Source organism: Haliotis asinina, chromosome 12, assembly GCF_037392515.1.
Source record: "Haliotis asinina isolate JCU_RB_2024 chromosome 12, JCU_Hal_asi_v2, whole genome shotgun sequence".
Classification (NCBI taxonomy): domain Eukaryota; kingdom Metazoa; phylum Mollusca; class Gastropoda; order Lepetellida; family Haliotidae; genus Haliotis; species Haliotis asinina.
In genome coordinates this window covers 3,331,581-3,358,017 of record NC_090291.1, presented here as the reverse complement: position 1 = coordinate 3,358,017, position 26,437 = coordinate 3,331,581, and the positions used below count along the sequence as shown (strand labels likewise).

General features: G+C 40.7%; 1 pseudogene; it reads left to right on the top strand.

Moving 5' to 3' along the window:
• Positions 1-1,237: 1,237 nt before the first annotated feature.
• Positions 1,238-25,688, top strand: LOC137258659 (serine-rich adhesin for platelets-like; annotated as a pseudogene).
• Positions 25,689-26,437: the final 749 nt, after the last annotated feature.

Genomic DNA, 26,437 nt, shown 5'->3' with positions numbered 1-26,437 from the left:
GCGCTCGTGTGTGGTTAGTTCTCTTGACTTTGATCATCAAGACCTTATACTCTCAGCTTTACTGACCCTCAGTATAGTATACTGTTCGATCTACCTATCATATACTCTGGAATTTTGAACCATCGGTTCTATCTATCATGCTCTCTGGTATCTTGAACCCTCAGTTCTACCTATCGTGCCCTTTGTTATCTTCAACCATCAGTTCTACCTATCATGTCCTCTGTTATCTTGAACCATCAATTCTACCTATCATGTCCTCTGTTATCTTGAACCATCAGTTCTACCTATCATGCCCTCTGTTATCTTGAACATCAGTTCTATCTATCATGCCCTCTGTTATCTTGAACCATCAGTTCTACATGCCATGTCCTCTGTTATCATGAAGCATCAGCTCCACCTACCCTGCCATCAGGTGGTATTACAACCCATCAGTTCTATCTATTCTGACCTCACTTATCGTGAACCATCGATTCTACTTATTCGGACTTTTATTATTGTGCCAGTTCTCCCTCACACAGAGTTTTACCTTGCTACAAATCCCGCCTATCCTGACCATCGCTTATGTTGACTCAGTCCCACAGTCATCCTCACCAGCCTTGACATCTAATATCTCCGAAACAACAAATGAAGACGCAAGCTTATTCGTAGCGTATTGATACATCAGCCATGTCAGAGGACCGACATTGCTCTTCAGACATGCTTGTATACAACAAGTTGGCTATCCATGCCTTGCTTGATCAGTCAAGGCGGACATTGTAAGTGTTCTTCCCTCCAGTAAAGAGGGATGTTAACGTACAACTGTCCGCTGTCAATGTATCATAGATAACCAGTGGCGTATACCTACCAGTGAAGTAATATATCTTTGACGAGCCTACTAGCGAAATCGACCTTACACAAATACATCGATATTCTAGGTAAAGACTGTCAGACCATGCGTCTCGTCTACTGAAAAGGATCTGGCAACAATCAACAATACTAGAACGAGAGTGTGTTCAAGTGGATGTTAGAAAAAAAAACATCGATACAAAGGACTTTTTGCAACTCAATTACATTTATGATAACAATCTCCGCCACATAACGAAATGATAACGATGGGCTAGCCCAGTCCCATAAACACAGTATAATGGTCGATAAAAATGTTGATGGATTTTCCGAGTAGGAGTTACTTCTATTTCTCCGATCGTTGCAATATTCGTTTGCTCAATTAACTAGTGGATAACATCCAGAATACGTTTGACGTTGCCTGTGCGCCGGAGTGCTGGAATAACAAATGGCTACCAATGTGTCGGTTCTACAGAACAGATTGATTGGGTATGTCACACATATATAGGTATGATAGACATTTGAGGGGCATATTCCCCATCTTGACTCCATTCCAGTGTTTTGTAATTATTGTATGTGTTTATGACGTATGGCACCGGTAGGGCAGGTTACGCTCATCTGTTTCCCCAATATGTGACAGCGTTTTGTAAATACATGTACATACTTAGGACATAGTGGAAGTAATACAATCAACTCTGCAAATTCTTATGATTCGGAAAAGTGTTTTATAATATATACGCAAGTTATCCCACAAATAGAGCCAATTATCCTATAAATGATAGAAATGAAAACTCCCTTAAATTTGTGAGGGGAAGTGAACTTGGGTTTGAACGTAGCGTTATAGAGGAATCCATTACTAAATAGCTCTATGACAATTGTGCGTTTCCATATCAAAGCAGGGGATAGCATCATGCTTAATGTTTGGCTTGGTGCTTCATGTTGGAAAGCGTTTTATAAGCTTTGATAAGGTGCCACGCTCTCTGCAATCTTCGTAGATTCACAATGAATAGATTGTATACAAAGTTGCGAAGTCACACTGTATCGAAACGACTGGCTAAAGAAAATAAATGTATACGAATTGCTTAAATATTTAATTGCAAACATTGTTGCGAAATATTATTATGTATATTGTTGTTTACGCCTGCTAAACTGGTAATGATTAGTCAGTGGAAAGGCAGGTTTTTGGGGAACAGGTGAACATACCCGATGTGACAGAGACAAAAACGAAATTTCGAGAACCATGCAAAACAACAGAAATAAACCATCAAACAGCGATTTACAAATAATATATTTTAGCGAAGCGGCACCATAAGTATGTCGTGCTTCTACACAAACATAACGCGTGTTCCAAACAACAGGTGTAATTAATCTAAGCTCTTTATCCCTAACTAATGAAATTAATGATGGGATGCTGTGTCTAATAAACACTACCACATGCATCGTGCCGGATACATGAAATGGCCCAAAAATGGTTCATTTAGTTTTAGATCTTGTTGCTATGGGGACAGGGCATGCTTATTATGATATCACTATGTCTATGTCCACTACACCTGTAATGAGCGTTATCAATCATTTTCATTCCCCTGAATATCCTCTCTTGCTGAGATGATCGTCAAGAAACAAAGTCTCAATGCCACATGAATAAGATAATGGCCAACTGTATTGTAGTGATAGCAAGCCATCTTATGGCTCTACTGCTTACGGGATAGAATATCCTAGGGGAACCATGCACACATAAATTTAATGGAAACCAAGGGGGTATATAATAATGGCATGATGGTTATTATTTAAATATGTCATTGCATTTCACTGCCGGAACTTCATGCACGCGCTGCCTGTCAGTACAACGGTGAGTAGTTCAGAAGACAACCAAGGCAACGCTGAAGAATACCTTGCCAATGACGGTTCCTTACATTTACAATTCTGTGCATAATTCAAGGTGCTATTGGCGTTGTTGTGCCATTGTCGTCATAAAGATTCACGGAAATTACAGTTTCATTCCATCTACAGGGATTCAGCCATATTTTATTAAATAGCTCAATGCCGTTACAATGGGGAATTGCATTATTACTTTCATATTTACTGTTTGGTCATAAGTGTCTGTGAATCGACCGTTCGACTCTGGAACCTTGTTTGGTTCTGCTAATTAAGCTATATCTTGTTGTTTCTAGCGTATATGTCTCATTATGTTATCATGTGTCCACTGATCTACGTTAACTCGTATGTATGGAACCGTGAAGATCCCGGTTCGAACGGATCTTCAGTAACCCATGCGGCTAACGGGTTCGGGCGGTCAGGCTCGCTAACTTTTCTGGCACATTGCATAGTAGTTGATCGATGCTCCTGCTGATGATCACTGGATTGTCTGGCCCGGACTCGATTATTTACAGATCGTTGTCATATAGCAAGAATATTGCTGAGTGCAGGGTGAAAGAAACAACAAACATCAAACAATCAAAATCACACGGTAGCAGGATTACCTTCTACCAAGTAGATATTGCTTGTGTATTTATGGCTAGTTGGTTCTCGGCATTTATCGTATAAATGCCTCGTCTTGTAGTCATCACCAGAAATACCCACCTTTGCGTACTGCCTTTATAGTCAGAAGGTAATTTTGGAGACGTCTGGGTCCTGTTCAGACTGTGATGTCGCTGTACTTATCTACTCGGCTGGGGTAGTCCTCCCGTGATCCGTGAATAATTACCTTTTTCAGGATTATCCAATGTAGGTCAAGTTATATTTTGTTGCTAGAAATCAAAAACGACTGTTGCTGAATTGTCTGTATGATATAGCCAATTATTTCCTTTACTTGAAAGGAGACTTTCAGGGATAGGTCCTCAGTGGCTCTTGTCCCTGTCTGTTAAAGACCAGGATATTCGTCCCTTTGACAGTGATGTTATAAGCGCCTACATGTCCTGTCATCGATGTTAACTGGAATAAAGTTGCTACACTGACACATTTTCATATTCCTTCAATGGACATTTATCAGTGTTTATTGTCAGTGGTAACTGCACCCAAATGCCTATAGATAGCTATATAGATAGCTGTATCTAGACTGATGGCGTGGCGTCACTTTGTGTGAATGGCCCCTATATATTAACGCCCTAGCTTCAGGAGCACACCTTCCTGGCGGACATATCAAATAATGTCACATACAACGCCAATACATCAGTTAGAGAAGAAATCTTCCCACACTATGCCTCAGTACTGACAGTTCACTTGCTTCCAAAGCTTCAAAGGGAATCCAAACAGCATATATACTTTCTCCCGAAACCATGATGTGTGTTGTGGACATCCAGAGGCAAAGAAAGATCATTTTGTCTGGCAACAACTGCAGGAGTATATAACCCTGGGTGGAGCTGGGTTAGCATAGTTCCCAATGACATAGACGCCTCTAAATTGGTTTGTATGGTCAATATGTCTTTGCTGTATGCATGTCAGGAAACATCGATGATGCCGACCACGGCAGAGTCTTTCGTTAGTGTTCCAGTTTGAATATGTCAGAGTGCAAACTTAACTCTTGCAAGACTGCTGTTGTGTTCCAGGCAGATGGCTGTTGATCTTCTCGGCCTCCTAGTACTGTGCTGGCTGCTCACATGGAAACCAGCAGCTGCTTGTAAGTCTAACCATATTGTCACGCCATGTAGTGTATCCATCTTCCTCTTTTCACTCTTCTCTTTCTGACTCCACATATTCCCTTTGGTGTAGTGGAGCAAATAGTGGTCGCTTACTTACCATGTTGACATCATCCTATATGCATAGACGTATCCATAGGCTTGTCTATCGGGCTAGGTCAGGGGTTTTCCGTAACGTCTGATTCACGTGCAGATTTACATGTCCATTCTTGGTCATCCATGACCTCATTCACGCAATGAGAACTGAATATATTGTAATACTGAATTTGAATATTGCTCATTACTAATTACATGGTCTTACCCTCGTGACGTACATCTGCACAAAATGTACTTTTAGTAAAGACATTTCAAACAAATATAGCAGTTTAACAAGGTACACTATTTTAGTTAGTTCTTATTCTTATGTCGAAAGCTGCTGGAGATTGCACTGAGCCCGCTCCCGTTGCAAACGCTTACCGGAAGTGGGAGGGCGGAGCTGCCAACACGTGGGTCAGTTACACCTGTCTAGCAGGCTACGATCACACATGGGGAAACTTAACCAGACAGTGCCAAGGAGGGGTATACTCCGGGGATCCCCCCACCTGCCTATGTAAGCATACAGGAAGAGATTTCCCAAGCAAGGGAGTATAATAACAGTCCATATACCATGCACATTTCAATGCACAATACATGCTCGAAGCGCCCAAAGATTCTGATTATTATTATAACCCCGGGCACATGAACAGACATCATTGAAGATGGTGTGATATCCAAATGTCCATGTCAGTATAGTATTGAGTATTTAGAGTAGCTTTTGGCTTTTTAAGTGGGACAAGGGCTGTGTAGAAAAGAATATGATTGATGTGGTGCAGTGACTGTGGGAAAGACTGAGTTATGAGTTGGTTCAACCTACTTTTGTGCTGTCACGCCAAAGACCAGGGATCTTTTCCTGAATCCTATTTCTGATAGCATTTCCGGAATATTAATCAAATATGTGAAACCGGATCTCTCTACTATTTCTAAACTTTGTAGAAGTCCAGCCACATATACACAACATGTTAGAGGTGCGAAGTCTATCCCCAAGCCGTTATCTATTCCAGTAAACTGTGGACCACCTTTGAACTACACTCATTCGCAGCCCAATAGCACATCCACGTTGTCGGATGCGTATGTCAGCTACACGTGCCTGGGAACAACCAATCAAACGAAAGAGTCTAACCGGATGTACTGCGACCCCGCGGATGGGCGGTGGGAGAATCCCGTCTACTGCGCAGGTATTGTGGAGTTTCACATCGGCGCATTTGTTCTTTTGAGCTACCAGTTAGCACAATGCGATGATTAATATTGTTCACCTTTGATATTCCAAATATGTTCTATGAATCGCCACCCGTTAGGACGGTGGGGGTAATCCTGTAGTTCAAGTGTTCGTTCGTCTCGCCAAAGATTCGGATCGATTCGCCACTTGTACAAGGTCCAAATGCATGTTTGGGTGTTTCCTGTCGTGAATTTGCCAGGACTGTGCTGATAAGCAACCAAACATCTTACTTATACAAATTATAAAATAAAACAAACGTTGTTTAGTAGCGAGACATTACTATTTACCACCCGAATTCAACCCAAACATATTGAGTTACAAAATGAAGATTAATACTGTTCAAAGCTTTGCCACTATACAATACATCCATATTCTCATTCATGAATGCAAATGTTATTCAGAATATTTGTATCATCGTATCCTTGCACGAGGAGATCTATTTCATGTCCACAGATAATGATAAAGGAATGTCAATTTACATTTCAGAAATAGAGACACTGATACACAGTATAACATTTCTTCCTCTATCGTCGAGAGATAGCAGCAGTAACGAAGTGTCAGCTAACGATGAAACAACGTCATCCGATGACGCCACCAATTACATAAGCATCACCTCCAACAACATTCTCATAACGAAAAGCCGCACAGCGACAATGGCTTTTACTGATCTGTCACCCATGCACCCTACGGTCAGCGCTTTGACTCCCACGGCCGTCAGTTCTCTGCATAGCACTCTCTACACTGCAGGAACAGGTCACGCCGCTTCTATAGAGAACGACAGCAGCTCTAGTTATCACAGGTCACTTTACGACACGTTTCAAGTCACTAGTGAGGTCACTTCCGTTTATCCAAATGTTTCTGATCTTTCTCTGTCAAGTGTCCGTAATTCCCTGACTTCAAGCGACCTGAGTTCTCTTAATCCTACTCAAAGCTACCTCAGTTCTTGTTCTTCTCGAAGCGACCTCAGTTCTCTTTATCCTACTCCAAGCGACCCCAGTTCTTTTTACCCCACTTCGAGTAGCGTCAGTTCTCTTAATCCTACTTCAAGTGGCGCCAATTCTATATATTTAACTTCTGGTGAAGCCAGCACTGCTTATTTTTCCAGTTCCTTTAGCTCTGTCCAGCACACATCACATGACTCACAGAGTACAAGCGCCCCTTCCACCGAGCACCTGTCTCTGCAGCCCTCTATGTCAGGCATCTCAATTCCCATGACGTCACTGACAACAGATGTCACTTTGACGCCCTCGAACGAACTCACAGTTGACAGCAGTACTGGAATGCACACGAACATCAACGCCTCGTCAGCATCAACATTCAGCGTGTCCATGAGCTCCGAGACGTGCCCGAGGCAGGATCGGCTTGTTGTCAACCTGAACGGGGGTCCGTATGAGATCCTTCATGTAGCAATTATACGTCCATCTGGTAGGTATCTCCTTGTATCCTAGCAACGATAGAATTTAAACTGTCCGAAAGATTTGTTGTGGTTTCCTGCTTCATGAAATGAGGAAAATAGAAATCAATGTTAAACAATGGTACACTTGTACTGAAAGCCCGACATGCCAAACACAACAATCATGAAATTATGGGTGTTTCTGAAACCAAGTACTTTCATACCCGTTATGTTGCAAACATTTAAGTATGTACTGGCTTGGTCAACTATTGACGGTTTTCAGTGATATGCCCCTACTTTTGCCAACATATATCATATCTGCTCTGAATTAAGGCTTTTCAAAATGAATTTACATTTACAGTTAAGATCTCTCAAGGATAAATATAATTCCTTCTGATTCATAGATGTGTCGGGAAACACTTCCCTGTGAACCCCGAGTATTGCAAGTGTATACCGTGTAACACAAACTCGGTATACAGCTCAGATTGTCTATCGTGTAATTCAACCATAACAACCACTACCAAATCTTTTCATACCATTCCCAAGCAATGACAGTAAATTCTTTACATTCACATTGTTATTCCAGCTTAGTCCGGCTCCACAAAAGCTATACTGAATGAGTGTTTCTGTGACATAGCCCAGTTCCACAAAATCTACACTGAATGAGTGTTTGTGTCATATTGCCAGGTCCCCACAAAAACTATGCTGAACGAGTGTTTGTCTGATATAGTGAGTGAGTTTAGTTTTGCGCCGCACACACCGATCCCGGTAGTCGCCTCATACGACAAGCATGGGTTACTGACGACCATTATTCTAACCCGGACCTTAACGGGTATCATCTGATATAGCCAGGCTCAACAAGACTATACTGAGCGAGCGTTTGTCTTGCCTATACCTATAGAGGTACTATATCCTCCATATGGGGTATTATTCATGCTGACGCCTAGACATTTTGCCAAGTTATGGGTCTACATAAGTTTCAGACTAACCTGGACGTGTACACATATTTCAAACGAGTCTTCCACAGTCACTGACAACCAAACCGTGAACTGTTGTTCCCGTCAAGTGAGAATATTGCTTAGAAGAGTAAGTTGCACAGCCTGTATCAATTTGCACTGGCAAGTTCCCCATCTTTCAGAATAACAGCAAAGTTTAAACACTTTAACTGAGTGAAACGGTTTGATATATTGCCCTTTTTGTCTCAAAGCTATGATAGCTAAGTATTAGCATGAGATGCTAATGTGGGTTCGATACATGTTTGAATGTGAAGACTAGTTCTCGATAGAAAGGGGGTTTTCATGGAAGACAATTTCTCTATTACGAGGTACACAAAGTTTCGGAGTATATATATATATATATATATATATATATATATATATATATATATACTCCGAAACTTTGTATATATATATATATATACCTATTCCTTCATCAGGTGCATGCATGGTAGACAGAGAACATACGAGGGGATGTCAATAAGTTTTGAGCCTTGAGCATTTTTCATACCCAGGTGTCACATGGTACGACATTGAACCTTGGGGTGTAGCTGATGTGATATATAAGTTTTGGTATCCTACTCTCAGAAGTTACTGAACAGCTCACATTGACAGAAGGAAATTCGGCGAAGAACATTGAAGAAAGGCTTTCAGCAGTTTATGGGAAGTCTTCCCCTGCATCAAACGCTGGGTCAATGAATTTAAGCATAGTAGAGAGAGTCTTGAAGATGACCCCCGTCCAAGCACTTGTCAGGAAAACATTGACAGCGCATAGACTTGTGCTGGAAAATCGTCGAATCACACTCCACAAGTTAGAAGAGAGCACAGGCATTTCACACGGATCCATCGAGACAATTCTTCATGAACATATGGGTGCCAAGAATGCTTACAGATGAAATGAAGCAAACAAGGGTCACCATAAGCAACTCCATGCTAACCAGTTACAACAAGAATCCAGAAGATTTTCACTTTAGGCTAGTAAACTGTGATGAAACCTGGATCCACCACTATGATCCTGAGAAAAGATGGAACAAGTGTCTTGACTCACAAGGGGACTATGTTGAAAAATAAATGCGGTTCATACCAATATTTTGTGTTTTCTATGCAAGGCCCAAAACTTATTGGCATCCCCTCGTACATATATCTATGTAAGAACATCAAAAGGTAAAGAGACAATAAAGACGCAGGCTAAACAATGGAAGCCGAGTGTTAACTGGCAAGATGTTCTAAAAACTGTCACGATGTTTCCTCATGTATATCAGGTCTAAATGCCACTCAAACATCTTATAGCTCCAGATACCCATCAAATCACATAGTTGTATCAATACTCCCATTACAATACCAGTGTACCAAAATTAATGTATCTTGGGATTTTCTGATTTGATGGAATAAGAACAGGGAACCGTCTATCTATAGCTTTCGCCAGCCACATCTGTCTTTAGATGCAACAAAATAACGTGAAAAATATTTCTTTCTGAGGTTCTGTGATGGCCTGTTGTAATCAGTCCTAACGTGCACAAATGTGCCTACGAGCACACAACGTTATGCTTGAAATAGCCCAATGGGTTTTTGTACGCTAAAACCACACAGACAGACTACATATACTGTGTTTCAGAGGACGATCTGTATAACTTCCGCCTGTACGTTCATGAACCAAGGCAGACTTGCGATACCGCTTCTAAACTTCCTCGGGAACAGCGTACAACTGTCGATTGTGCCGCCGAGAGATTGTTTCCGACTGGAGACCAGCTGATCATACAAGGTTCGAATCCGGAAGAAAAAACAATCAAGATATGTGATGTTGAGGTCTATGGTCGCAAACCATCAGGTAAAGGACATATGTTTTTCAAATATACGTGTATATTTAAATAGTCGAATGTTAACACTTCATCTCGATCTTCATCTCTTTGTCGTCAAAACTGCCCATACTGTTGATGCGAATCATTATAAGGATCACGAACACCACTTAGTTCAGTCGCAAACCAAATGTAATATATGAGAGTGAGTGAGTATGGTTGTATGCCGCTTCTAGAAATATTCCAGCAATATTACGGTGATGGACAAGAGAGATGGGCTTCACACATTGTATCCATGTGGTGAAATAATAAACTGAAGGGTTTGTTTACCTCAGTCTAGGTTTGATTCCCTCTCAGACACAATTAATTCACTGCCGTTACACAATACTATGGTATCAGGTGATCTATGATCTTTACAGTGGACTGTGGGGTACCCAGGCCCTTCCCGGGGAGGCGTGTGGTGTTCACGAATGCGTCTCTCAACAGCACCGCCACCTACTACTGCGAGGAAGGCTACCACTACAGAGGGGGAACTCAAACCGTCGAGTGCTCGCTGACGGGATACTGGAATAACTATGGCCTCTATTGTTCAGGTGTAGTGGTCACATGGTCTTTCAGCTCCACATCACGTCGTCTTGACTTCGAATCCCACATTTGCATGAGTTTAACATTTGAATTTTTAACTCAACAACAATTGTAAAATAAAAAGCCCCCAAAACGTAAGTAATCTATCCTCCAAATTCAAATTGTCCACTATGTTTGAGTTTAATATCGATTTCAGTTCATTCTGAAAAAAGGTTTTTCCTGAGTTTTCTCAAATATTTCAATACAAACTTCCACCAAAGTTAAAACGAAGACTTATGTTTGTTTCGAGAAATCGTAGTCTGATATACTTTAGGATTGGTATGCACCCGTTCATCTGCCTTTTAAATGCAGATTTTTGCACGAGTGTCTGTCAAATGCCACAACATGTTGTTTCTGAAGGTGCCTCAAGGTCGATAATATCTAACAGACACGAATAGTTTTCATCAAGAATTGCAACAATTGCAACAACATCTAATCCCTGCATCTAGTTTGTCTGGTATTGTGATTTCATCGCTACGTAGCACAAAGTCAGAAATGACGGCAGACTACTCTCATCCAGTGCGACCATCCATCCACAAAACGATGGACGTTGACAAAGTGATGTGACTGTATGTCACATGGAGTAGCCAGTCACTGAGATGGACGTAGACAAGGTGATGTGACTGTATGTCACATGGAGTAGCCAGTCACTGAGATGGATGTTGACAAAGTGATGTGACGGTATGTCACATGGAGTAGCCAATCACCGTGATGCATTTGACGAAGTGATGTGACTGTATCAGACAGGCGTATTTAAGTGGAAATATACTATTTTAGTCATATTCTCTTAATTATTCCCCTTCTCTCCTTTTTAGTTGTATTATTATTAGGCAGGGTAAGGGTTAAGCTTTGGAGTTTAACCACACCGACTAATTGCCCAAGCCATAACGCTTCTCACCTGATTGGTCTCACTAATTTCCTACACAACTACACTCATTCCGCTCTGAACCTTTCCCACCTGAAGACAGCTTAGACAGACAGTGTAAGATCAAGATAAGTCCCTGTCCGTAATACTGGCGCTGTGCTCGATTGGTGACGCTTACTAATCTTATTTCACGCCGAAATAAAAAACCTCACACCCAGCAGAGTGTTGGCACTATTTTGCCTACGTTGACGCTGCTATATGTTTGCCCCAGTCCACCCAGCTGTGAAAGGGTACCTCGTAAGGATGGGAAAGCCACAGTAACTCGGTGCGCCAAGTGGCTGCAAGCGTTGTATGATCCCCAGGGAGTTGAGACTGATAACAGGCTGTACCGTTGAGATTCCCATCTTAGGGTCGAGTGGATAACAAAGCGCCTGTGAGCAACAGAGCTGGAACTCGGCACTACATAAGTTGATAATATCAATAATAATAAATCCACGTTAAACCAACTCTCGCAACAGAATTAGAAAAATAAGTTTCCATTGCCACTTGTTCAGGTGAACAAGTGATCTATAGCCTGAACATAACCTGAGTGATCAGTTTGATCATATCTGAACATTTTGGTACCGACGAGAGTTGGCTATGGATGGCGGTTTTCAAATACATTTGGCTTCTTCTCCTACATATTTAAATGTTACTCCTTGTATGTCCTTCAACGACCTCTGTGACGAAGTTTTCTAAACAGAAACATTATATGAGGAAACATAAGGGGGTTGCATTCACCCAAGCAGAACCATTTGCAATGTCATAAATTAAACATTATCTTTATAAAGTATTCAAAGTAATTTCACACCACTGTAGTAATGTCTCCCATGATGAATTGTGTATGAATTGTGATGAATTATGCAGCCAAACGTAGACTCGTTAGATACACAGTTTTGGTTCTAGGTTCAAATCAGTTCCTTAGAGACTCTAAGAGTTTCCTTTGGTTTGGCAACCTTTATCTCCAACGGTATGGCGAAATATTATGGATGTTATTTAGTACTGATGAGAAGTGAAAACGGGTGTAAAAAGGGATGTTCTATTTCTCATACATTTTTCCCAGTGGTTGGGCCACAGCATGTATTATATGTGATTATATATAGTCCCCAACCACATTCTATGTCCATTCATTTCAACTCTGAACCTGTTTTGCATGCACCATGCAACAACAAACAAAACTATTTCTGGATGTGAACGGTAACGTCAGTGTTACGAGGGACGTGTGTGATTTAAACAACAGTCAGAGTTTTGTTTTGCCTCAACCTGTTTGATATATTGAATATCCAACAAATAGCTCGGCGTCTTTCCTAACAGAATAAATAGTGTCTTAAAGTCTGAAAACATATCCTCTATAACACACATAAAGCCGTATATCCTTGAATATACGTCAGCTACGAAAACAACCGCCAGCCTTGAACAGACATTTGCCTTGAACAATTGAATTCCTTTCTTGGTCCTTTCGAAATACATAAGCCCCGAGCCTTTGTTCCCAGATTTACCGTAATTATCATTTGTTTCAGACAAGGAAAAGATTGAACCTAATGTAACATCAATGGGAGCTGTACATGAGTGGACGGACAACGACGTCGGCACGTGCTCAACCGTTAGCGGATCTACGCTCGATCTGGCGTTTGACCTTAGTGGGAAATACGAGGTTAAAATGGTGACCATCACAACCCAAGGTATACGTAATTTTCTTGTTGGAAGTGTTAAAAGAATATTCAAAGTGAACTGAGTGGTCTGCAGTAATTATAAAAGATAGTGTTCTGTGTCTGTGTAGAGGTATGTTTATATGTATCAATGGTAACTATTTCAGCATTTGCCTGTTGTATTTCCAGCTAACACTAGCGCTGCGTCTCTCACAATAGTCATCAGTCGGGATGGTTTAAACAAAACTTGTATTGTCTCAAGTGGCTCCCAATACGTCCATCAGACAGGGGAGATAACTGTGGCCATACCCTGTGACACTGCGCCTGTCGGTAACCACCTGGATCTGTTCATCTCTGGACTCACTGGCCACCTTTGCGAGGTCAAGGTATTCGGAAGACCATACACGGGTGGTGAGTCTTCTGCGTGTGAACCGTGTGTGTCTGCCAAAGGTGTGCACATGCTTGTAAGAGGATGAATAACCAGAAAGTATCCCTGTCTGAACTGGTATTGTTTTTTGTGTGTCTTTTGTCATTGTGTGTACGAGCATGTGTGGGTGTTTTTGACTTATCGGTCTGGATAAACACAAAATATGAAATGGAAACATGATGGCCCTTACGGGTCAGCTATAAGTACCAAACAACAGGAGCGGAATGGAGCCTCGCCCTTCTCAGCATTTCGTGTACAAATAGTATCACGTGAATGAGTGAGCGAATTAACATTTAACGTCACCTCGACAATATTTCAGCCATATAGTGACGGAAAGGTTTTGCATAAACGGGTATCAAATGCGGAAGAATAGCTAAATGTGTCTGTCTGACTAGGAAGGCTTACTCGAGGACAAATGGTTTTCCTGCCAGGACAAGTGATGGAGGCAAACCAAGTTACTGCTTCAAGACTACAATCGTGGCCTCGATCATAATGCCACATTCTCCAGAGTAAAGAAACATTCAGTTTCTTGCCATTACATAGTTTTGAACTTGATCACCTCACAACTGACAAAATACATGACCCAGAAATCAGTCATATTAACATGCATGATGAAACCCCTGTGCGACTTTATCTTTCTCGAGCTGAACCGGTATTGACTGTTCCGAAATCCCAGGGCCCATATTGGTTCTTTATCCTGCTACCCGCACCTATCATTTGATGATAATCAAATTCCCAAAATAAATGCAAGTCGGTTGAATTGTTCAGCAGTCTCCATTAAAGAGTCTTTTCTGTAGAGGCGTGTGGTTCAGTGCGTAGAGCCCAGGTGATAAGTCCGTTGAAGTCGGGTTGGTCCCACAACGAAACACACGTGACACATGTGGTCTCATCCCAGATAAAATGCCACTGTTCACCCTGCAATGAGTGAGATAAGTTATATGACTCTTGATCTCCTTGCGGCTCACAGACAGTTGGGGTTCTGGGGTAATAAATACATCAGCGCCTTCAGCATGCATGGAAACGCTTTATCAATAACCCTTACTGTGCATTACACATTGTTATTATTATGCATCTGGATAATGTTGAAAAGCTACACGCCACATGCATGGCAATATAGAACTGGGGATCCTTTCACGGTTTCAAAGCATTATTTACTATGGTTAACCTTAACTCCCATACTTTAATATTGCACTAAGATTACCTTTGTGACTTACTATCACCTTAGTGCTTTCTGAAAGGAGGTCCATATCTGTATAAGCGGCTTCCCAGTGGCATGCTGATATTTAGATACTGGTTCTTCAATATTTATCAATCACGAACAAACAGTTCAGAAGATATAGAAAAAGATAGCTTTGATCACATGTGCAAATGTGCAGAATGATATAAAGCACCTGTTACCCTTCTCTATCAGAGGGCGTGGAATGCCGCCAGTCTAACAAAGGAGTTGAGTTTAAGGGGAGCGTCAACATAACTGTCAACGGTCTTCCTTGTCATCCCTGGACCACGGACACCTCTCTCCGGCTGGACCAGTTCCCGGATATGACGTGGGGGGAAGCCTCGAACTACTGCCGCAACCCAAACGGCAGGAGCAAACCATGGTGCTATGTGGACCAGGCGAAAAACTGGGAGGAATGTCCTATCGTCCATTGTGGTATGTAGTAAGTTTAGACGTTTCAGAATGACATTTTTATGAACACGCTTGATCTTTGCATTTTCAGTTTATATGCATTAAATGAGTGGCCTACCCGATAGCTGGAATAGCCGTGATGGTGAGAGAGAGAGAGAGAGAGAGGGGGGGGGGGGGGGGGGGGGGAGGTGTAGAGAAAGAGGGAGAGAGAGGTGTTAACATTCTACAGTCAGTTGTATGAAATATTGACAAACAATGTATTTTGCTGAGTGCGGGGTTAATCAACAAACCGAATCATTTATAAGATAGGACAGCATCGTGATCGAACTCTACACACATAGTCTCATACCGTTAATCATCCACAACAGACAACACTGGGAATCAACTTACATCTCTGCATGTGACATCCTTTTTCAAAAAATTACCTTGCACATATTTATTTATTTATTTGTCTGTCTGTCTGTGTTCGGTCGTTTCTTTGTTAGTTTTGGGTTTGTTTTATTTCATTTTGGAGAGTGGGTGGGGTTGGAGGTAGGGGGTTGTGGAGAGCGAATGCATGTACAGCGAAATAAAATTAATGTTTCTCCCAACACAGATTCGATCTGCCGCCGTTATCAGGATGGTTCCACATACTCAGGGGACGTCGGCACCACGGAGAATGGTCAATCTTGTGAACGGTGGAGCCATGCGGTCATCCCTTTCAAGAGGACAGCGTTGTACCCGGGAGGGTCCGCGAGTATGGGGAGCTGTCGCAACCTCCTATCGTCCATGACCCGACCATGGTGCTACACTAGCCTCAACCCCCTGCAATCCAACTTCTGCAACATCCCAAGTTGTCGTGAGTTCCTCGATTCGTTTGGTGTAGAGGAAAATATAGGAATGAAAATTATATGAATTAGTCATTGAAAATATGACCTTTACATAGTCAACAACTGCAAAATCATGGAAGACACTGGTATCAGTACTGTAACGATAAAGATATGGAGGTGATCAAATTATTTAGACTATATTACTTTGAAAGTCACAATATGATAAACAAAACACTAAGCAGGTTCTTTTGCATCTGGCGATTTTGACAAGTCTAGTTGAGTTATGTATGGTATATGTCCCTGCTTGTGGTGACAGATCGTGTTTGTCTTATATAGTGTCGGCGTATTTCAAAAAGTACATATCCCTGTAGTCAGTTGATACCACGGTCACGGTTGTCGTGGAGACCTGCTATGTGATAACGCGGATCTTCACTACCACCCCAATTTACATCATATACGTTGTTCACTGGTCGCGAGGGGGGGAGGGGGGGGGGGCTCGTGTACCCTCGTAGCTAAGATACATAAACAAACCTCGAGGGTACATGAGCCCATGGCCCCGAAGGACCAGTGAACAACGTATTTATCTTAGCGAACACCTGAATTCTAATTTTGAACTGCTTGAAGCACTTCTGTTGAATGCGAGGCGAATCGCCATTTTGCAGACGACACAAGGTAAACAGATTTAGACTTATCTCCCGTCCGTCGATTTTCAATCGCAAAACATCGGTAATTTCCGTGCTTGATGCGTGATTCAATGTCATTCGAGACAAAGACGTACTCCAGTAGACTGGAGACCGATCACTTTACTTAATGCTATTTACAAAATTATCAGCTCCTGTATAGCACACAGATTAAAAACTACCCTAGACGAACTCATTCATTCTAACCAAACTGGTTTCATACCAGGGAGGACAATTAGTGAAAATACAATATTATTATATGATATTATGTTCGAAACAAAGAAACAGAACATCCCTGGTTTGCTAATCCTTATTGATTTTGAAAAAGCTTTTGATTCTGTTTCAAAAGATTTTATCAATCTAGTCCTCCATAAATTCAAATTTGGCCCCAAACTGATAGGATGGATAAATACACTAACTTATGAAACAACATCTTGTGTCATCCAGCATGGTAACTTATCTGAGTTTTTTTCAAATGAAAGGGGCTGTAGACAAGGAGACCCTTTATCCCCATATCTTTTCCTCTTTGTAGCTGAGATTCTTGGTTGCATGATAAGACATAATGAAAATATCAAAGGTATAGTTATTTATGATAATGAATATAAACTGAATCAATATGCCGATGATACTGAACTATTTCTGAATGGAACTGAAGAGAGTTTGTACTCTGCAATAGACACAGTTAATACTTTTTACAAGATGTCAGGTTTGAAAATTAATGTGGATAAATCAAAAGCAATATGGATTGGATCAAAAGCTAAATCTACTGATATGATATGTCATGATCTAAAAGTTGAATGGGTAGTTGGTGAATTTGATGTACTAGGTATCAAATTTACACCAGATCTTGAAGATCTATGGGTAATTAACACTAGGAAAAGACTTGAAGAAATTAATAGACTCCTAGCATCTTGGAGAAAGAGAAATTTAACACTTATTGGTAAAATAACAGTAATAAAAACTCTAGCAATCTCCAAATTGGTTCATATTTTCAATTCCCTGCCCAACCCACCAGCAGATTTTATTACTTCTATTGAAAAAATGCTTTTTAAATTTGTTTGGAATGACAAGAATGACAAAATAAAGAGGAATATAATAAAAAATAACTATAAAGAAGGAGGTTTGAGAATGATCGATATTAAAACATTTATAGACGCTTTGAAATTATCCACGTTGCGAAGATACTTCGGAAAAGGTGATAAGGAAAATCCATGCAACATACCTTTCAAAGACATATTTAATTTAGGAGCAAATTCTGAGGCCTACATTAAGATTGAAAACCCTTTTTGGCAGGATGCACTGAAAGCATGGCAACTATTTCACCAAAAACATTATATTGACCCAAATAACATCAATGAAATTCTATCACAACCATTATGGTTTAATCACAATTTCAAAAATTCATTAAACTATATAAAGAATTGGGCAGATAAAGGGGTTATTAATATTAGGGATATTTGTGACGAAAATGGATTATTGTCATTGGAATCTTTAAAAGAAGTATATGATATCCAAGGTACTTTTTTAGATTATAGATATTTACTACACACATTTCCAGATTCTTGGAAAAATACTCTAAATCAATGTCATTCAATACCAGTGTGGGATTTAAATATTAACCATTGCCAGACTTGTCTCATAAAAACATCTAAAGGATGCAGAACTTTTTATGATAAACTTATTTCCAATGATATATACCAAAATGTTTGTAAAAAGTGGCAGCGGTTTTTCCCAAAAACAGACTTTGACTAGGAAAAAATATTCACAGGATACAGAAAAGATTTGCAAGACACAAAACTCACAGATTTTCAATATAGATTTCTACAAGGTGCTATTTATACTAAAAGAGAATTGCTTAAAATGAAGAAAGTTGATAGTTGTACATGCTGTTTCTGCAAGGATATAAATGAGACTGTTTGTCATGTGTATTGGGAATGCCAAGTGACACAAACATTTTGGAGAAAATTACAAATTTGGCTCAACAATTCATTCCCTCATCCATTTCACTTTACAAAACATATGGTTTGGTTTGGTACTCTAAACCGAAATACATTACTAAACCACATCACCCTTGCAGCCAAAAGACACATTTACATATGTAGTATTAAGAATATACATCCTGATATGACTTCATTTACAAAAAACCCTAAAAGAAATATTCTTTGTTGAGAAATATATATGCCAAAAAACTAATAAAATAGATCATTTCAGTCATAAATGGGGCCCTCTTTTCCCAGTACTTGGATAAATTTTAATCTTCCTATATACCCACCAATCACCTATATCAACCTGTATATGTCTATTACCAAAATGTTGATATGATTTCTGTATATCATCCATCCATATGTACCTGTGTTTTGTACTATGTGTAATCACATGAACCAATAAAAAAAAATAAATAAATAAAAAAAAAGAATTAAAAAAAAAGAAGTACTACCATGAAGCACCAGAAGAGTTCGGAATTCCCAGCGGTGTACATTGAAAATAATTCATTACCTGTACTTTGAAAATAGTAGAATCGCGCGTAACCAATCGGAGAGCGACATTATTGTGGGAGGTAAGATAAATATCCTTAACTATTTTTGTCCCGTATATAATATTATATCAGCTGTTCAGGAGGTCCATGTCAAACGATTAAGAACGATAGTAAATATTACACTTATCATTATATTGCTGTGCCCTTTATGAAACTTGAGTTTAAGATATTTATCAGAACAGTATTGTCCTTGAGTAAATATCCTTTGAAGTCATCGAATGGAGTAAACATCCAGTAAACAACCGTTGTGCTGGCAAAATTCACAGCCCAATGGTAACTGTGAATACCGTGTAGAAAGAATCAGATCAAACAGACGGCTAACGACTTGCCTCGGGGTCTGAGCACACAAACGAGTACAAAGCCTTTCCAAAGTGATAAATGTTGAACAATGTCAACAATCCAGTACACTTCCCTGAATGTACATTAGAGCAGCGATAACTACAACATATAGTCTCCCTGACTCGAGCACTAGCCTTGTTAATAAAGCCTCCACTCTTGACGCCATATGTTCCATGTCCTACAGAGGTATAAATATGTGAAGCTGATTTTTTGTGTGTAAAGGCTCTCTCACTACTGTTCCAGTGTATACACCAAGGAAAGAGCTACCTACACTTTATATAACCAGATACTGCTCTTCCCTGTAATATTTGGAAATATGTGTTAACTCAATTCAATGACTCACTCCGATAGCACCTCCGATATCAGACATATTTAATGAATGAGTATGATTTTAGACCGCTTTTCCTGGGTTGTTTAACACTGTGTGAGAGTTTACTTTCTAGCAATACTCCAGAAATATCTTGGCTGACCACAACCAATATTGGCTTCATACATTGTACCCATATGGGAAATCGAACTCTGTTCTTCGGCGTGAAGAGTGGCCGCTTTAACCATTAGGCTACCGTAACAACATAATTGTCACTTACCTGGAATAATATTCAAACCTTACATTGACAACCTACCAATAGTACAGCACTTTAGGTATACGTGTATGAACTAGGCACATGTTAAGGACCCAGGTACTGTTTCATAAAGCTCTCGTCACGCTAAGACTGCCGTAAGACGATCATACAGTATAGGAGGTAGGAATGCTATAATGAAAGTTCAGAGATCTAGGGCTTACGAAAACATTGTGAAACGGGGCACTTCTGTCGTTGAACAATGAGCTCATGTTATTGTTGCTCGCATAGACAGAACCTGTGTTCACACAGTACGTTAACCACGCATCATGGTGGCCATGGTCTATTTCTACCAGTACTTTCCTCTGTGGGAGTGTTTTGCTATATTCTTTGAAAATACGAGAATGGGAGTACCTTCACGCTCTACCTGTTGTATGTTTCAGCGACTGCGAGTGGTTACGTGACGGAGTACCACCTCCTCGACCACCACGGTGTCCTGCTACACGTGAACGAATCCAACTTCACGGAATGTTTCCTGTGGACAAAGAAGCAGAATTCGGCCGTGCGCTTGAACAAGGGATTGGACATTGAGAATCGCATCCTGGGTTTGTGTGGAAAGACCTACCGTCCCAATATGACCATGATGTGTTCGATTCCTGCTGGTAACGACGCAAGATGGGTTTACTCAATACTAGAGTGTGGTAAGTCATCGGGTATTAGAATCCAGTATGATTCCATACGTAAGCACGCCTTCGTCATTCCAACGGTACATCAGCCTGGCGAAATCAGTCGTGTGAAGATGTGAAGTTTCTATATTTTTATTAATCCTAGTACCACCGTTTACATTAGTTTTTATAGGTTAAGCTCGATGTAGACTATGTAGGTGATGTCATGAAAGATGGCAATGAATAAGGTTGTACGTTCCAAATCTCATAGAGAAAACGGAACAATGAAACGTGAGCTGTACATGGAGATATTTTAGTGGGGGGAGCAGGAAATGCTCAAAATTCCGCGAAGCGATTTAAAACCACAAGCTTCGCCATCGTATTACATACTGACATAGTCACGTGACTGTCTGGTCCAGGACTCTGTTGTTTACCACAACTGCTGTAACAAACACATCCTCATGATATTGTCAGAAATACACAATTTACGCTGCTTGTTGCAGAGAATTCTTATGGATGTGGAAAGGGTTTTTGTAATTGTAGATTCTACCCCAGTGTAAAGTTTATAAAACAAATGAAGCTCAGACAGCTTTACAAACTAGTTGACTCTGAATATTTCGAATGTCAGTGAACTGCGGCACGCCGTCCGTGCCAAAAGGGATGCAGGTCACCTATACCTCCACCTACTTTTCCGCCGTGGCTACCTATGTCTGCGCTGAAGGATACGTCCGAGACAGCGGCGCCGGCAACTTCTCATGTCTGGGGACTGGAAACTGGGATAACGCAACCCTCATTTGTAAAGGTAAGTTGTTGTTCGGGGCCGTTTGCCATAGACTACTTACAGTTGATCACCATGGACGTTGCCATCGACTGCTGAATGGATGTCTAACTAACTGAATAAATCTAATGGTCCAGTGTGGGATATTCGGCCTAGTCCAGATTCATGCATGCAGTCGTTGCTTCGTGTTGTGCGTGGCTGCACGTAATCTTGGGGATAGTTGTACGTGTCAATGACGGGCAGAGTTTGGGTATGAGGAATCTATGTGTTAATTGATGTTAGTATGGCTATATCGTCATATATGTAAACACATTGCCTGCGATTCAACAAATGACACCTTTGTTCGTGTAGGATTTTTTGCTCTTAAGGATTTCAGATACCTTTATGTAATGTCGAAAATAATCTACGAAATACGCTGTGAAATAGTAACAAACAATTTTCATGTGGAATTTACTTCCATTCAGTTGACTGCGGTCGTCCTGCCGAAGTTATTGGTGCCAGTCTAAACTACAATCAGACTTTCCTTGGCAGCATTGCTTATCACCGATGTCTCTTGACAAACGAGACTACAAACGTCACTTGCAGATCCTCCGGGTCATGGGAATCGCCCGCGTGGCTTGACAAGTGTTTAGGTAAGTATTTGTGATGTGTGTCTTGTTTCACATTATATTCATCAATACAACTGACTGTTCGTTGGCTATCCCATCGTTGAGTCGCTACACCGCAGTGAGGGACAGCGGGCACTACTACTGCAAATGCATTGGAACCTGGACTACCCTCATTTGTGAAAGAACATTACCCGAGTAAATGTTCCTTGCGAGTGATCCTGGAGTTCAGGCTATATATATATAGTTTTGGGGTTTTTTATTTTGTTTATTTGTTTGTGTTTGTTTTTCGGTTTGGTGTGCGTGTGCGTGCGTGCGTGTGTGTGTGAACGCTGAGAATACCCTGACAATAACATATTCATTAAACGAACTCCATTTCTGGTTCCAAGGAAGCGGTAAGATGTTTTAGCCTCTTCCAAAAGTTGATCATGGCACTCATCATCAGTTCAGTCTATGCAGACAAATGGAATTTCTCCCAGGAAACGCTGCCTTGTTGAACTCAACAAGAACTTTCCGGAGAATATATAGACTCCCCAAGACTGCACACGTCAGAAGGGATGTGCTCCCGGTGGAGAACACGGACACCAAATGTACCGAGAACAACAGTGAATCTGACGACAGTGTACCTGGAATGAAAGCGAGGTCCTCATATTTAGCATGCTTTATAAAATCTTGCCTATAACAATACTGTTAAAAGAGATAGAAAATTCAATGATATATATTAATTTATATTTTTTCATCTTATCCAGAAGGGCAAGATCCGGTTGTTGACAGGAATTCTGCTGGTGCTGTATATGGACCTATTCAAAGAACTTAAAAGCATCAGTTTCCATGACGCCCTTCACATGTTCAGGGCTGTTATTAGGTCTTCAGACGAAAGTCTGGAAGACCAACTATTATTATCCGAATATTATTAATTTTTTGTACGACTTTTGAAAATAATCTTGGTCGATTTTCGCGTTTCGACGGTGCCTGTATTTGAACATCTTCTTGTCCAGAACGGTACAATCGTGTTCTATGCACCGTTGGAAAGGTCATACCCTGGAATACTAAATTTGATATTGATATCTTAAATAATTTTTGAGTTATCGCCTTGGGAATTCGGTCAAGTTTTCCAAGATGTGTTTTCATAGGGTTCATAAAAATGTCACAGCTATAAATTTAATTGTTCAAGGTAGCAGACTCACGATAACTGAATGGGAAACTCTTTTGCTTCACATAATGGTGTTGTAAAAATCTATACTTACGTCACTATTACGACACAACCACATACATTACGATTTTTCACATTTCCGGAAGTTTTAACTGTGCCAGTGTTTGCAAATCCCCTCCTCCTGAACGGGAAATAGTACCATTGTGTTTGATACATCGTTGTAAAGCCCACACTCCGGACTGCTTATTGTTCATGTCTTGAATAGTTTTTGACCTTGGAAACAGGTCAATTTTGCCCAAACCATTTTGGTACTGTTGACAAAGATGTAACAACTCTGCAAAAAAAACGACGGATTTTATTTTGAAGGTACGAAACTGTAGATAATGAAATGGGAAACATTTTTACTTCACATTATGGTTATGTAAAAGTCAATAATTACGTCACAATTACGTCACAGACAGGGAAGGACATTGGGATTTTCACATTTTGTGACTGACGAGATAGCTGTACGAAGCGTCTGTACAATAAAGTGATAATCCCACTTCCAGGTTTTTCAATGCCGATAGAAACAGTTCCGTCTTTTACAAGCCGCAACTAGTGTTCTTGAAATGTTAGGATACAGTCTCTCCAGCGGTTTGTTTGTTTAACTGTGCGTTCCTGTTTGTTTTTCCGCAGTTCGTGAAGTTTGTGTCAGCAGCATATAATCCGTGGGACATTAATGTCACAAACACTGTAATGGACGCTCCAGCAGGCGTCCAAAGAAATTATGCCAGTAAAGATAATCACGGGGAGTGCATGGTGAAGTCTGAAGACTTTCAGTATTGCCCAAGAGGCAATCCTATTTATGATTGTTATTATTACTATTATTACAGTTGACTGTGGCAACCCGCCCAGCCAGACCCACATGAACGTGACGTATAACTCGACGTTGAGCGGAAGCGACGCAGTGTATGAATGTGTTGACGGCTACGTGACTGCGAGCGGCTCAGGGAATGTTCAGTGTCAGGACAGCGGCAACTGGACAAGTATCACTCTCATTTGCGTTGGTAAGGATCCTATCTGACACGAAGAACAGATTACACAGTTACCTACTGTCCTTGTGTGCAGTAGGAACATGAAACGTTATCGACATACAAGGAGCATTTCGAGTACCACGTTTTAAATCGATTAACACTATAAATCCTTTATAAGGTTAAACAGAAATATGGTACATTGGTAAGTAGAAAAGAATTGAACGACTTTGAAGGCGTTTATTGAAACTCAGTAGAATCAATAGATTGCCCATGGTCTCGGCATGTATTTCTTATGGAAGCCGTTCACCAACATTTGATAGTGATTCACAGCTGCAACCATTATGTATCACCAAATAGTAGCTTATTGTTTAATGAAGTAATTAACCCTACGTTTCATGGATAATTTGTGTTGCTTTCTAACATTCATCATTGACTGTCTTTCCCAGATTCAATTACTTACATATATTTACATTATTCAGAACTCTGTTTGTTCCAAGCAACAGAAATGACGATAATGTTTTATCTAGTCTTTTTTGCACTTTCAGAAATGAGCGTCACGCCATCATCATCATCATCATCAACATCAACAACAACAACAACATTCACCTCCCCTTCTTCATGGTCATCTTCTGAACAGTCATCAAATACAGATGTCACACCATCACCAACCTCCTCACAGACATTGATAACTTCATACTTCTCATCTTTTTCATCGTCTTCATCATCGACTCTTCCGTCCTCCTCTTCATCTTTTGTATTAGCAGCAACATCATCATCCCCTCCATATTTACAATCGCCGTCATCGGCATCACTATCACCATCATCAACAACACACGCAGCTCCACTTTCATCTCAACTTTCAACCTCAGCAACATCCACCTCTCTTTACCCGTCGTCTTCAGTCTGGTCGTCAGGCATGTTCAGCCCATCCTCTACAGCACGAGTCGTAACGTCCACCTGTCTGCCCTTGTGTTTTTGTGGTGCGAATAACTTAAATTCCGTGGAGTTAGAGGAAGTTACGAAAAGAATTAGAGTAGAGCTTTTATTGGACAAGAACACACTTTCAAAAGAGAAGCGGAAGTTGGTGAGTGCACCGGACGAAAGACCGTCCTCTCAGGCGATTGGTCACTCTGCTTGGATCATGCTGGTCATCGTGCTTGGCGTGTTACTCCTGACCGATATTATCAGCATGGTGAAGGGCGTGGTCAGAGTTGTCCGAAGGATCAAAAGAGGAAAGTTTGCATCACGATTTTAGACATACCATGTGTTATGCTGTTATTTGTTATGTTTAGTTTGAGCACATTTGCCCCCTGTGCCTCAATAGTCTCAACACTTAATGTCATCACGGATATCTGAGACGCTTCGAGAAGGGCCGTCACGTAGGGCTGACTATCAAAATACGTAAACCATTCGATAGTCGTTAACTCACTATCAATCGATAAATATTGCATGCTTAACTCTGGGCAAAAATGTCTGAAAGAAATGGATATAATTCACGTCATTGATAAGTGGTGATATGGTTTTGAATGGATTATTAACAAACAGTGTCTTGGACATAATTTTGAATAAGGAATATTTTGTGAGGAACATTAATGAAAGGCTTTAGCTTTTTTCGGTCATAAATGATATCGTACAATATAATCAGTCATAGGTTTTCTTGTCGACAATATTTTCGATAATAGACCCTCTTACCCAACCCTAGCTGCATGTGACGAGTTTGATGCCAGTACTTCAGCCCCAGTGAACTGATGCAACCCGTTCGTGATGCAGCTAATGTAATACTAGAGCGGGATGCAGCTGATGTAATACTAGAGCGGGATGCAGCTTGACCAGAAAGATTCCGAACACAAGGCTGAATCCCCACATAGACAAAGTGTGTGAAGCCCATTTCTGGTGTTCCCCGCTGTGATATTGCCGCAATATCGCTACAAGCGGCGTAAAACAACACTCATCTCTCACGAGGTGCACTATTTATTTAAGACAGCACTATTTTACTGAAGTCAGCAAACTCAACTGCTGCCATGTAATCCACCCTTCCCAACCTTCCCAAAAGCATCCCACATCTAATTGCCCTTTAAATATTTGATTTGTCATATAAAGTGTGACACGGATCTCAGTTTTCTAGAGATTATC